This window comes from Manis javanica, chromosome 10 (genome assembly GCF_040802235.1).
Source record: "Manis javanica isolate MJ-LG chromosome 10, MJ_LKY, whole genome shotgun sequence".
Classification (NCBI taxonomy): Eukaryota; Metazoa; Chordata; class Mammalia; order Pholidota; family Manidae; genus Manis; species Manis javanica.
The window spans coordinates 133,048-145,081 of NC_133165.1; the positions used below are offsets into that span (position 1 = coordinate 133,048).

The 12,034-nt window shown below is 51.0% G+C and overlaps 1 long non-coding RNA gene across 4 annotated transcripts; it reads right to left on the reverse strand.

Annotated features, from left to right (window-relative positions):
• Positions 1-54: 54 nt before the first annotated feature.
• Positions 55-9,272, reverse strand: LOC108410261 (uncharacterized). Of its 4 annotated transcripts, none has more exons than XR_012121804.1 (5): positions 8,972-9,272; positions 8,707-8,853; positions 3,897-6,006; positions 3,162-3,309; positions 55-2,637 (listed from the first exon to the last, which is right to left on the reverse strand). It is a non-coding gene; the product is annotated as an uncharacterized lncRNA (long non-coding RNA). The 4 variants fall into 4 exon arrangements; XR_012121803.1 differs by having other exon boundaries at positions 3,897-8,005; positions 8,984-9,270; XR_012121802.1 differs by having other exon boundaries at positions 55-2,571; positions 3,897-8,005; positions 8,972-9,269.
• Positions 9,273-12,034: the final 2,762 nt, after the last annotated feature.

A 12,034-nucleotide genomic window follows, 5' to 3' on the forward strand; every position in this document is an offset into this window, starting at 1 on the left:
CCTCTGACCGAGGGAGGCCGGGCCCCCTCGCCCAGTGCGCCGTGAGGTCCAGGCCGCGGGGGCCCTCGGCTAACTTTAGGGAAGGCGCCCCTCCTGTGGGTGTGAAAGCTTCGCCTGACACTCTAACCTGGGGGACGAGGTGGGCCCTGCCTCAGGACCTCGTCGTGCAGCATACAAGGTGGACCAGGGAGCCAGCGCAGAGCCCCGCCTACACCCCACACTTTATAAGGAGACCCATGGGAGAGCTTCATTTAAAAATTTCCTAATAAAATCAATCATGGGCGCTGCAGACCCTCCAGAGAATAACCACCCTACTTACTGCACCTTTCTGGGTATCCTAGGGGATCCGGCACATCCATCATTCCTTCAACTCCACCTTGACACATGGGGAAACTAAGAACGGGTGGAGGACACAGGAGCCGGTCATGACACACACGGAGACACGCCCCACACAGACGCAGGCATGTGACAAGGCAACGTGACGACAGCCTTTCAGGGCCTGGGCACAGAGATGTTTCTCTTAAGAAATGGTGCTCTACTTGACAATAGGGGGAGTCTAGTAACCATAATGTTGTTCAAGTAATTGTACATTAACGATATAAAAAAAAACAAAAGGGGGGGATGCTTTCTCAGAGAAGGCAAACAGTGAGCCTGTGGCATCTTACTACACCCATGGACAGTGACTGCTTTGGGAATGGGGGGACTTGATAATATGGGTAAATGTAGTAACCACATTGTTTTTTCATGTGAAACCTTCATAAGAGTGTATATTATATCAAAAATTCCTTTAAAAAAATTTTTTAATGGTGCTCTCAAAGTGACACTGGAAAAAGTAGACACATTGGACTATATAAAAACTTGGAATGGGGAGAAAAAAAATCGTAAGCAAAGCCAATAGAGGAACTGGGAGAAAAACATTTGCCATAAACGTCAGGCAAAGGGTTAGGTCTGCTACACAAGATAAACCTCCAAATTATTTTTCCTCATACTCCCATCCACCTTTTTTTCCCAGTCAACCCAGTAGCAAAATAAGCCAAAGGATAAACAGGCAACTCACAGTGTACCAATGGCCAACATCTGCAGTGTGTGCAGACATACAACTTAACGAAACATCCACCACGAAAAAATATTAAAAAGGCGAGATCCAATCTACTTCTGGTGGAAGTGTAACTTAGTACATATACGCTTTTTTTGGGAGGGGAATCCAGTTGTACACAGGGGTGAGCTGGTAACTTTAATAACTGGCACTTGGAAAAAGGGGGAAGGGGCTGATTTGTAAGATCTGCCAATTTCCATGTTTCCACGTGGTTGATTTCATGCATTAATGTGCTATCGCTGAACAGGAAAGTAGGAAGAGATGCACTGTGTTGCACTTACACTGTTCATATAAGAGAGGTATGAACAAAGATAGCAAGAGCACATAATGTATTAACAATTTGGAAGTGATAATATTACCTTTGTTTCTGACATGACAAATTTGTAGATTAAGATAATTTTTAATAGTGGTTGTATTTAACAACCAGCTAGTAGAATTGCTGAAAATTTAACACAAGACAATACAAGAAGGCTCCAGCACACCAATGGTTGTATCCTTTAAATCCAAAGAGGGAAAAGTCTCTTTTAAGTCTGCAGCCCTGCTTCTGGGAATTTACCCTACATAAAACAGGGATGTATGTACACTGACGCTTTTTGCAGAAATGTTTATTAGAGCAGAGAAATAGAAAAGAAGAAGATATGGTGCGCAAGCAACACATTCATCAATGGAAAGAAAATGGAGTAGCGTTACACAGGGAAGCTGCACAGCCAGGACAGTGAGGTCAGCCCCTGGGCGGACACTGCACAACACCAGGACATTTGTGTGACGAAGCACACTGCAGGTCGATGAGCACAGCGCGAATCCACTTCTACATCGACACGATCTGAAAGAAACTTGGAAACAATACGCACTAGATGTCCAAGGCAACGCTGCACGGTCATGGGGCTAGAGGGAGACCAGGAGGCTGTCACCGTGCCTTATGTGATCTCAGGCAAGTAGCAGTGCTTTTTCTTTATTACAAATAATTTGCATAACACTTTGTGTAGCTGAAATTCTATGCACAAACATACTGTTATTTTCTTGGGGGGATTTCTGTAGAAGTGGAATGTCTTGCGTACGTGGCATGGCTACGGCTTTTTGTGTTCTGTTATTTTCACGGGCAGGAGGCCAGTGTGTGCATCCCTCTGCAACTCCCTGCCAGGTGGTTTGTTTGACTCCTGCAAATAAAATGGTCCATGTCGGTTCCGCCTCTACTCCTCGGTGTGAGTTGCTATTGGTGTCTTTTATGCCTTCTGCTGTGGTGTTCACCATCAGATTAACCCACAGCAGCCCTTCTTCACAGACCTGTAGGAGACTTCCAGTCCATCCAAAACACTGAAATCACTTGCCTGTTTGTTCTGTCATTATTTATTTTTCTTTAGCAGGGAAAAGAAAAATAAGTAAAGACTCTTTCTCCAGATATACCCAGCTCCTTCTTCAGGTCTTGGCCCTGTCCTGCTCCAAAGCTGTGCTTGCTCTGAGCTGCCATTTCCAATCTGAGAAGACAGGATATAATTTGATTTGTAGACAACTAAATGCTGGATAAAATGGCTTGAATCTTCCTAAAAGCATCAAAAAGCAAACATGATGGTAAGTAATTTTCAGGCAAACACCAAGAGATGTCAGAAAGGTAATCCCAGCACCTACACTACTTGTGGCCTGAGGTATTTGCCAAAACTCACAAACTTGAGCTGGGATTTCCTTCCTCATGGGCCCATAGGTTAAAAGGGTCAGTTTAAGGTTTTGCCTAGTAGGTGACTCTTCCCCATGAAGTGAAGCTCCAAAAGACTACACCCAGTAGACAATTTTCCCCAAACACAGGGACAGGGAAAAAAAGAAAACAAAAAAAGAAACAAAACCATCACCTTGGTGTTCAGGGAAAGGAAAACAATTCCCTGATAAACTGAAATCACACGCTGAGACACTGGGCATCTTGCAGCCCGAGTTCACATAGTCACAGTGGTCCTCCTGAAAACCTTGGGCTGTGGATTTCATTAAAAATGATTCTGGATTCCCTCCAGCCCCAAGTGCCTGATGGAGGCCAATAAATCCTCCCTAAAGGCATTTCCCTCAGCAGCGCACCCACCTGGCACACAAAGGACGCATCCAGCAGGGAGACCCAGCAGGCCGACCGGACAGCGCAGACCTGGAGACTCGGGCACTGAAGACACCAGGTCATTTCCATCCAAACATGCTTAGGGAGGTTAAAAAATGGAAGACAGTATCTTCGGGATCTGCAGGGAGACCCACAGGAGAAAAGTGACCAGCACATGTGAAAAAGAACTTAAGAAATGAAAAATGTCATTGAAAGTAAAAATTCGAAGGACAAACAACAGATAAAACCCAGTCATACAATTAGTGAACCAAAAATTAGGTCAGAATAAATTATCCAGACTGCAGCCCTGGCACAATCCTGAACAAGAGCAGCTCCTTATGTCTGCGCCCCTGGTGGCCCCCCTGCCTCCCCACCAACTCCACCAAACAAAGTACTTCCAGCAGAAGGGAGGGAGCTGAGGAGAAGTCTGACGTGTAATAATGGGTGATGAAGAAAGCGGTAAAAACTGCATGTAAAGTACCGTCCGGGATTAAAAAAGAAAAAAAAACCCAGACAGACATCACACACCAGACGATGATGCCTAAATCAGAAGGGACTCAATGGCAGTCAGTTCTGCAGTCCGGCACCACATGGCAGGGAGATGGGCTCGTTAACATCAGACTTTTCGTAGGCGTGTTAGTTCCCTATTACTGGTGTGACACAGATGACTCAGAACGACACACATGTCCCTTACAGCTAGGAAGGGACCCCCCGTCATCAGCTCACCATGCTGACGGCAGCGGGACTGCTTCCTCCGGAGGCTCTGCGGGCCAGTTCTCCATGCTTCCCGAGACTCTAGAATCACACTCCATGGTTCCTGGCCGTTTTCCTCTGACTTCAAGCCACAGGCACCTAGCCTTCTTTGGTCAAATCCCCCACAGGGGCCGATGACATTAGGCCCACCTGCATAATCCAGAATTCTCTTTCCATCTCTGCCTCCTTAACCACATCTTCAGAGCCCTTGCGCCGTATGAAGTCACATCCACGGGTTCCAGGGACTGGGGACTGGAGATCTTTAGGGTCATTACTCAGCCAACCTCAGTGAAAGTATGCCTGTTGTAAATTCGCTGGTAAACATACAATAATAGAAACAGAGTGTATGACTTCCAAACTAACTGGAAAAAGGAGAATGCTAAAATATCCTAAAACAAAATAGAGAGGAAAAGAGAATGGGTGTAACAAATGGAAAGCCCAGAATAACATGGTATCAATAAAACCAAACATGTTAACTACATTGATTCTAAGTGGCTTAACTGATCCAAATAAAGGATACAGATCACACACGCAGACTTTAAAGACAAAAAGTATAAATAGAGTAAAAAAAAGTATCATGAATAAAAATGGTGGGGACAGACTCTAAAGTGTGCCCCATGAGTGGCACCCCCTGGTGTAGTCACCTCCCTCTGAGTGTGGGTTTTGCTTTTTAATATGGTGAAATACACATAACAAAGTTTACCATTTTAACCACTGAGAAGTGTACGATTCAGTGACATTGGAATTCACATTGTATAGCCATAACCAGTATTTAGTTCCAAAACTTTTCCATCACCCCAAAAGGAAACCCTGTACCCATCAAGTCATTTTTAAGTCCCGTTATTCATCTTTTTATGGGCGATTATTTCTCTACTTTGACTATTGAAAATAAAGCTGTTACTAAAAAAAAAAGTTATCCCCATTCCTTTCCCCAAGACCCCTGAAAATCACATATCTGTCTGTATAGATCTACTCAATCTGGTGTAACTTATACATGGATCCTACAATCCTATGTGGTCTTTTGTGTCTGGCTTTTTCTTACTTAGTCTGAAGTTCTCATGGTTCATCCATACTGTAGCATCTGTCAGAATCCCAGTCCTTTGTGTCACCAAGTAATGTTCCACAGTACAACTATGAAAAACCCATTGTTCTTTGTTCATTCACCTGCTCATGGATATTGGGTTGTTCCTACCTTCTTGCTATTGCGGAAATGCTGTGATCATGTGTGTACAAGTGTATGAGCTCCTAGGTTCAGTTCTCTTGGCTGTTATCTAGGACTGGAGTTGCTGGTTTATATAAGAAACCTACATTTAACCTGTTGAGGAACTGCCCTGCTTTCCACCGTGGCTGCACCGTTTTGCAGTCACACCAGCGGTGTGTGAGGGTCCTCCTTTCCCCACATTCTCACCAGCACTGTTTTTTCTTTCCCCGTTCTCCCTCCCTCCCTTTCTTTATAAATTATGGTCATTCTAGTGGGTGCCATGACTGGCTTTTAACCTACTAAACTCAGTGAGGGGATGGGTGTCATGTCCACAACTGACTTGATACCTCTCTTGCTAGGAATGTCTCCCGTGCTGGCTTTGAAGCAGCAAGCTGCCATGTGTGGACTGCCTGTGGACAGAGCTCCTGCTGACCACCACCAAAATGAGGCACGCACTAACTCCAGTAGTTAGTGTCCGGACCGAGTTGAGCTGTAGGACCCCCAGCTGGTGTCCTGAGCGCTGGAGAATTGGTCGTCGGTGATGAAAAACCCCCACCCACCTGGTGTCTGAAGCGCTGTGAGTGCAAACCGTTCAGCCATAAGAAGGAATGGGGTCTGGCACCTGCTGAACGTGAACAAACCATGGAAACACGATGCTCAGTGAAAGAAGCCAGACGCAGAAGGTTGCATAGCGTCTGATTCCATTTATATGGAGCGTCCGGAATAGGTAAACCCGGAGACACAGAAAGCCAGTCGGCGAGCGGCTGGGAATGAGAGAGCCGCCTGCTGGTTACAGGGTTTCGTTCTGCAGTGATGAAGATGTTCTAGAACTTGATGGTGGTGAGGAGCGCACCGCTGCATGGCTACAAGAGACACCACTGACTTCCGTAGCGTATACGGGTGGGTTGCATGGAACAAAAATTATGTTTAATAAGACAGAGTTATCAACGTGGATGGAGCTAGAGGGTATTATGCTCAGTGAAATAAGCCAGGAGAGAAAAACAAGTACCAAATGATTTCCCTCACTTGGGGAGGATAACAAAGAAGCAAAACTGAAGGAACAGAATAGCAGCAGACTCACAGTCCAAGAAGGGACTAGCGGTTACCAAAAGGAAGGGGGTGGGGGCAGGAAGGGGATTAAGGGGCATTATAATGAGCATTCCCAACATAGGTAGGTCACGGGGAAGGCGTGTAGGAGAGAAGACAAGGAGCGACTCTAGCATCTTACTACGCTGATGGACAGTGACTGCAAAGGGGTGTGAGGGGGACTTGATAGGATGGATGAAGGTAGTAGCCACAATGTTGCTTATGTGAAACCTTCATAAGACTGTACATCAGTACCTTGACACAAAAGCAGAACAGAGTCGTCACTTTCCTACACTGCCCCATCTCAAACGCCACCCTCTTGACAGAGTCCCATGGGGGATGGTACCACCCTCCAAGCGGGCACTACTTAACCCTACTGATTTATTCATTATGAGCCTGTTATTATCATAGTCCAATATACAGAACATAAAACTTACCATCTTAACCATTTTTTAGTGTACAGCTCAGTGGCCTTAAATACATTCCCACTGCTGGGCAACCCCCCCCCCCCATCCCCCGGCACAACCTTCTCAACTTGCAAACCTGAAACTCTGGCCCCATGAAACCCTCACTCCCCACCCCCTCTTCCCCTGCCTCTGGCAGCCGCTCCCCTACTGTCTCTGAATGGGACAACGCTGGGGACCTCACACAAGGGGACTCACACAGTGCTTGTCCTTTGAGGCCGGGCTTCTTTTACTGAGCATGATGCCTTCAAAGTTCACGCACGTCGTAGCACGTGTCAGCGTTCCCTTCCTTTTTAAGCCTGAAGACTGTCCACATTACCCCATCTTCCAGGAGGGGACACTGCAGCCACAGACACTGAGGGAAGCAGGGCCAGTCTCACGGCAGCTGACCTGATGCACCGCTCTGCCCCACGGCCCCCTCCAAGCGCCAGGGGAGGCCCCCGCGTGCCTCGGCTGTGCTGCCCCCTCACTGACAGCTCCTGGGGAGCAGGTGGCCTGCACCTTGGACCCTGACTCCACATGCAGCACCAGGTGGACTCCTGGAGCACGTGTGGATGGGACGGGACTTGAGGGGGGTGGGGGTCGAGGTGGGCAGGGCCCAGCCGGGCAGCCCCCGAGGTCTGGCTTCCCCAGACTCCTGTTCGATCCAATGCGCCCAATGATGAGGACCACCGCATGGAGCTGGGCACCCCTGTACACAGCTGCCCTGCCTATGACCCTTATGGCCCTTGAGGTTCCCCAATCCAGACGGCCTCTGAGAAGGAGGAAGAAGGGACTTAGACGCAGCCCGGGGGCACATGAGACGCGGTGCAGGCTGGGAGGAGGAGAATGAGGGTGACTGCTTGATATGGATGGCTTCCCTGCTGCAGTGATGAACATGCCCAGGAACTAGACAGTGAGTGGTGATGGTCGCATCACCTTATGAAGGTCCTAAAAGCCACTGAAGTGTACACTTAAAATGGGAACTTTTGTGCTGTGTTTCACCACGATGTGGTGTGTTTCAGCACACCCAGGGCCTTTCTGTGTTTTGGGGCCCAGATCAAGGCCTTGTGTCCCCACAAGGGTCTGGAGCCTGGACCCTCTCACTCCTACCCGCCCTTCACCCCACCTGCTCTTGGTGTCTGAGCCACCCCTCTGAGGACACTTCCCGGCAGGTCGCCTTCCGGAGGCATGTGCGTTGGGCCCAGTGTTTTACTCAAATAGATGCATTACTACTGGTTGAGTTTCCCGTGGCAGTGGCCCATCCGTGGTGGAGATATTCAGAGCTGAGCGGTGGTTTCTGGAGTTTTCAAAAACCTCCTCCCCAGAAGGCAGCTTTGGCCTGGTCATTCCTGCAGGGCAAGGAGGAGGCAGCAGATAGAGGCTGAGTCTTTCTGGAACCTTCTCAGTCTAAGGCCAGGATGCCTGGGTATCTGCAGTTCAGACTAAGAAGGCACATCTTCTGGGTACTTCACTGCAGCCCTGGGGCAAGAAGCACTGGAGAACCAGAGCCCTGCGTTGGAATTCCTCACCAGCTGTGTGACCTTGGGGAAGTTACTCTACCTGTCTGTGCCTTAGTCACCTTATCTCTAAAATGAGGATTAAAATAGCTTTGAACTTAAAGGTTGCTTTGTTTTGATTTAGGTGAAAGTCATATAATGTAAAATTAATTATTATTTAATGTGTACAATTCACTGTTGTTTAGCACATTCACACTGTTGTGCGAATGCCAGCTCTATGAAATTCCAAAACATTTTCAACACCACAGGGGTTGTTTTTGAGGCTGAAATGTGTGAATGTTTGTAAAGCCTTAGAACAGTGCCGGGTGCAGCATGTGCCAAATAAGTGCTCAATAAATGGCAAGAATACTTGGTAAGTGCGGAGCTCATAATAGGTAACACGTGGTAGGCGGGGCTATCAGTTCGCTTCCCTTGGGGTGGAGGGAGAGGGAGCTAGGTTTTCCCTTTCCTCTGGGCCCCATTTTCTACTCCGGGCACCCTGCACCCACCCGGCTGTCACACCCTTCCGCCCCCACCCAGGGTCACGTCCTCACCGGCTGGGGGCAGGGGAGACGCTGCTGGTGTCCAGGAAACCCGGCGCCTCCCCGCAGCCTCCGGGCTTCTCCCCTCTCCTCCAGGCTCTTCTGTGCCCCGCTCGCTGCATCTCCCACGCCCGTTCCTGCTCCCCACGCTGTCACCTTCTGCGGCGGAGGACACACACGTGGGGGCACGGTTACCCAGGAAGGCTGCTCTCTGAAGCCTTCTGGGACCCCCAGGCGCTTGGAAGAACCCCTCACATGCGCCGGCCCGCAGTCAGACCTGTCCACCTACAGGAACCATTTGGGCGGCGTGTTTAACGGGCGGGCTCCTGGGCCCCTCGGAGCGGTACTCGGGAGCCTTCCTGTTACCCTGCAGTCCGCTGAGGGCGGCCCCGGGAGCTGGACGCTCCGCCCCGTCCTTCCAGGCGTGAACATCCTGTCCTGCGGTCACTCTGTGCCGGTTTAAGGCCTTCCGTGCTGCAACAAGAGCTGAGTGTTCGCGCCCACCTCGCGCCCTGCACCGATGCTCAGGAGAGGCTTGCGAGTTTCCTTGACCACCCCGGGGTACAGCGAAACATCCCTGGAGCCCGTCTCTCGCCTTCCTCTTCTTGGGGCGACGCAGTAGTCAGAGGCTGTCGTTTGCTGCCACCTTGTGGCAGGCATGGGAACTTTGCGCTCCATTTCCATTCCTGATAACTTTAACCAAGAAAATAACTTTAACCAAGAAAACGCACTGAGCACTTACTGTGTGCCAGGTCCCCAGTCAGCTTCTGCGGACCCGGGGGCAGATGAATTAGACAGACATGGTCCCTGCCCTCGTGGAGCTCACAGTGTCCCGGAAGAGACCCTCAATGACCCACAAATAAATACAATGAATGAATAAAAATGATTAAGGGATGTGCACCTGCTAGGAAGGACACAAACGGGGTGGTTATCACAAGATGCAACGATACATTTCCTAACGGGCGCTCTGTCTCCCTGGACACCCTCTTCCTGCCCAGGACTGCAGGCCACGCAAGGGCAAGCGTTTCTGTCTGGCTGATTCCCCCTGGAGAATGGGTGATGTCCCCCAGTTCTGACACATAGTAGGTGCTCCGTAAAAGTCGAATGAATGCATACACAATGGTGAGGCTGCTCAGAGCCAGCTTCCTGGCTCCCCCAGGCCAAACGAACACATGGGGAATGGGAAGGGAGGGCCTGGATGAGAGGCTTGGTCCCTGGGGATCCTGGGAGGGTTAGAAGTCTTTGGATGTGAGCTAAAATGAGGATGATGTCAAATGTCACCCTCCCAGGGAGGCCCTCAATCCATCCTGTTTTAAATTGTACCCTCACTCCCCTGGCTTCTTGAAACCCTTCACTGCCTATATTTTTCTCCTTGGTGTTTTTTACCATCTCATTTACTATGTATCTGCCTTATTTATTTAACGTCTGTCTCCCTCCAGAATGAAAACAGCACGCGAGCAAGGATTTTGCCTGTTTTGTTCAGTAAGAACTACCCTGTGCCTGAAATGCCCGACACCTGGTAGGAGCTCCATACGTGGACAGGGAGAGAGCGGTGAGTGGGCGGGGCTTCGGGCGGGCCAGGAGGGCCCTGGGCTGTGGCCAGCTGGCAGGGCGTGGCTCAGATCCTAGTGAGGAAAGGGGCCAAAAGTAAACTGTCCTAGGAGGGGCGGGGATGGGCGTGGCAAGGGTCTGCCTGGAAGCAGAACGAGATTGGGGGGGTGCTTTGGGGGGAGGTCTCCCGAGGCTGGCAGTTTTAGGGGCGGGGCGAGTACAGGGGCGTGGTTATAGTGGGCGTGGCCAATCTGGAAGGAGGGCGGGGCGGGGCCAGGGTGGGAAGGGTCCTGTCAGAGACAGGTAAACCTGGGCGGGGCCAGTGGCAGAGAGGCGTGGGCAGGGCCAGGCCACGGGCGGGGCCAGGCCGGGATCTCTGTCCCGGGTCCTGGAGCGCTGTGTCCCGGCGGGGCTAGCTCCCGCCTCGCTGGCCCCTCCTTGGCAGGGCGGACCCAGAGTGCGCAGGACCGGACTCCCCAGGGTCGGAAGCTGCGGTCGGCACTGTGCTTAGAGGCAGGCGGCCGCCGAGACCCCGGCGGACTCAGCTCCGCACTGCCCCGGGGCTGTTACCCCGGAGACTCTGAGGGTAAGTGTGAGCCGGGCTGAGGGGGCCTGTGCGTGCCTGTGAGTCTGTGCGTGTGTGTGTGTGTGTGCACATCAGTGTGTGTGCGAATACGTCTGTGCACAACAGGGAATTTGTGTGTGCTTGGAGGTGGGTACGTGCATGCCCCAGGGAGCTATGTGTGTGTACAAAGTCGCCTGTGTGTGCAAGGGCAGTCCCGCGTGGGAGGAGAGTCGTGCATGGGTGTGCATGCGTGTGAGATAGCGCGCGTGTTAAATGTGGCGAAGACAGTGTGTGTATGTCAGGATGTCTTGGAGGAAAATGGGAGGGCGGGTGCAATGATACTTGGGGGGACCGTAGGGTCAGGACGCCTGTGGTGAGCTGTAGGGTGCGTGGGTGGTGAAGTGTAGGAGTGTGAGAATTGCGAATGTGTGTTTCATGAAGTGGCAGTGGGCAGTGCTTTGATGCCTCAGTGTGAAGGGGTGGGGACCAAGGAAAGTTCGGGGGTGCTGATTGCTCTTGGAGGGGTGAGTGTGGTCTGGGGCGGTCGGTAATGAACAGGGCAGGTGTTTGGGGTCTGGCCTGGAGTCATGTGGGGATCAGACCAGTCGCATCACTTTGAGAGGTGGGGAGATGCGTGGGTGGGGCAAGAGGGGCTGGTCCTGCCCCTTGCATGGGGAGCAGCGGGCAGGGTTCTCGCTTCTGCCTCACCAGTCACCTGTCACCCGGGCTCTGTGCTCACTGTGCCTGAGTGGCTCCTGTGGGCGCTCCTGCAAGAACATGGTGCAGAAGTACCAGCCTCCTGTCCGCGTCCACGAGTACCCATTCGAGCTGGTCATGGCGGTGAGTGACCCCTGGTTCCCTGGCCCCAAGTGACGGTTAGAGGGGCTCAGCTATGCCGCGAATGAGAGGGAGCTCCTCATTCCCCCCGATGAGGAGGGATCACTGAGCTGCTCCACTGACCCGCTAGGTCCAGTTTCTAGCCAATGACCCCCTCTGCCCAGCCACCCCACCTTTCACAAATCCTGGCTCACCGACCAACACACAGGGTCTTTCTTTGTCCTTGTTGGAGCTTCCTGTTCTCTCATCTCACGCTTCTCTGACAGAAAACAAGGATAACAGGGGCCAAGCCTCTGTTGTCATTTGGTACAATGATGATAATAATAATGACGATATTTATTCTGATGATGCTGACAGCGACCATTCACTGAGGGTTTGCCGCCCTAA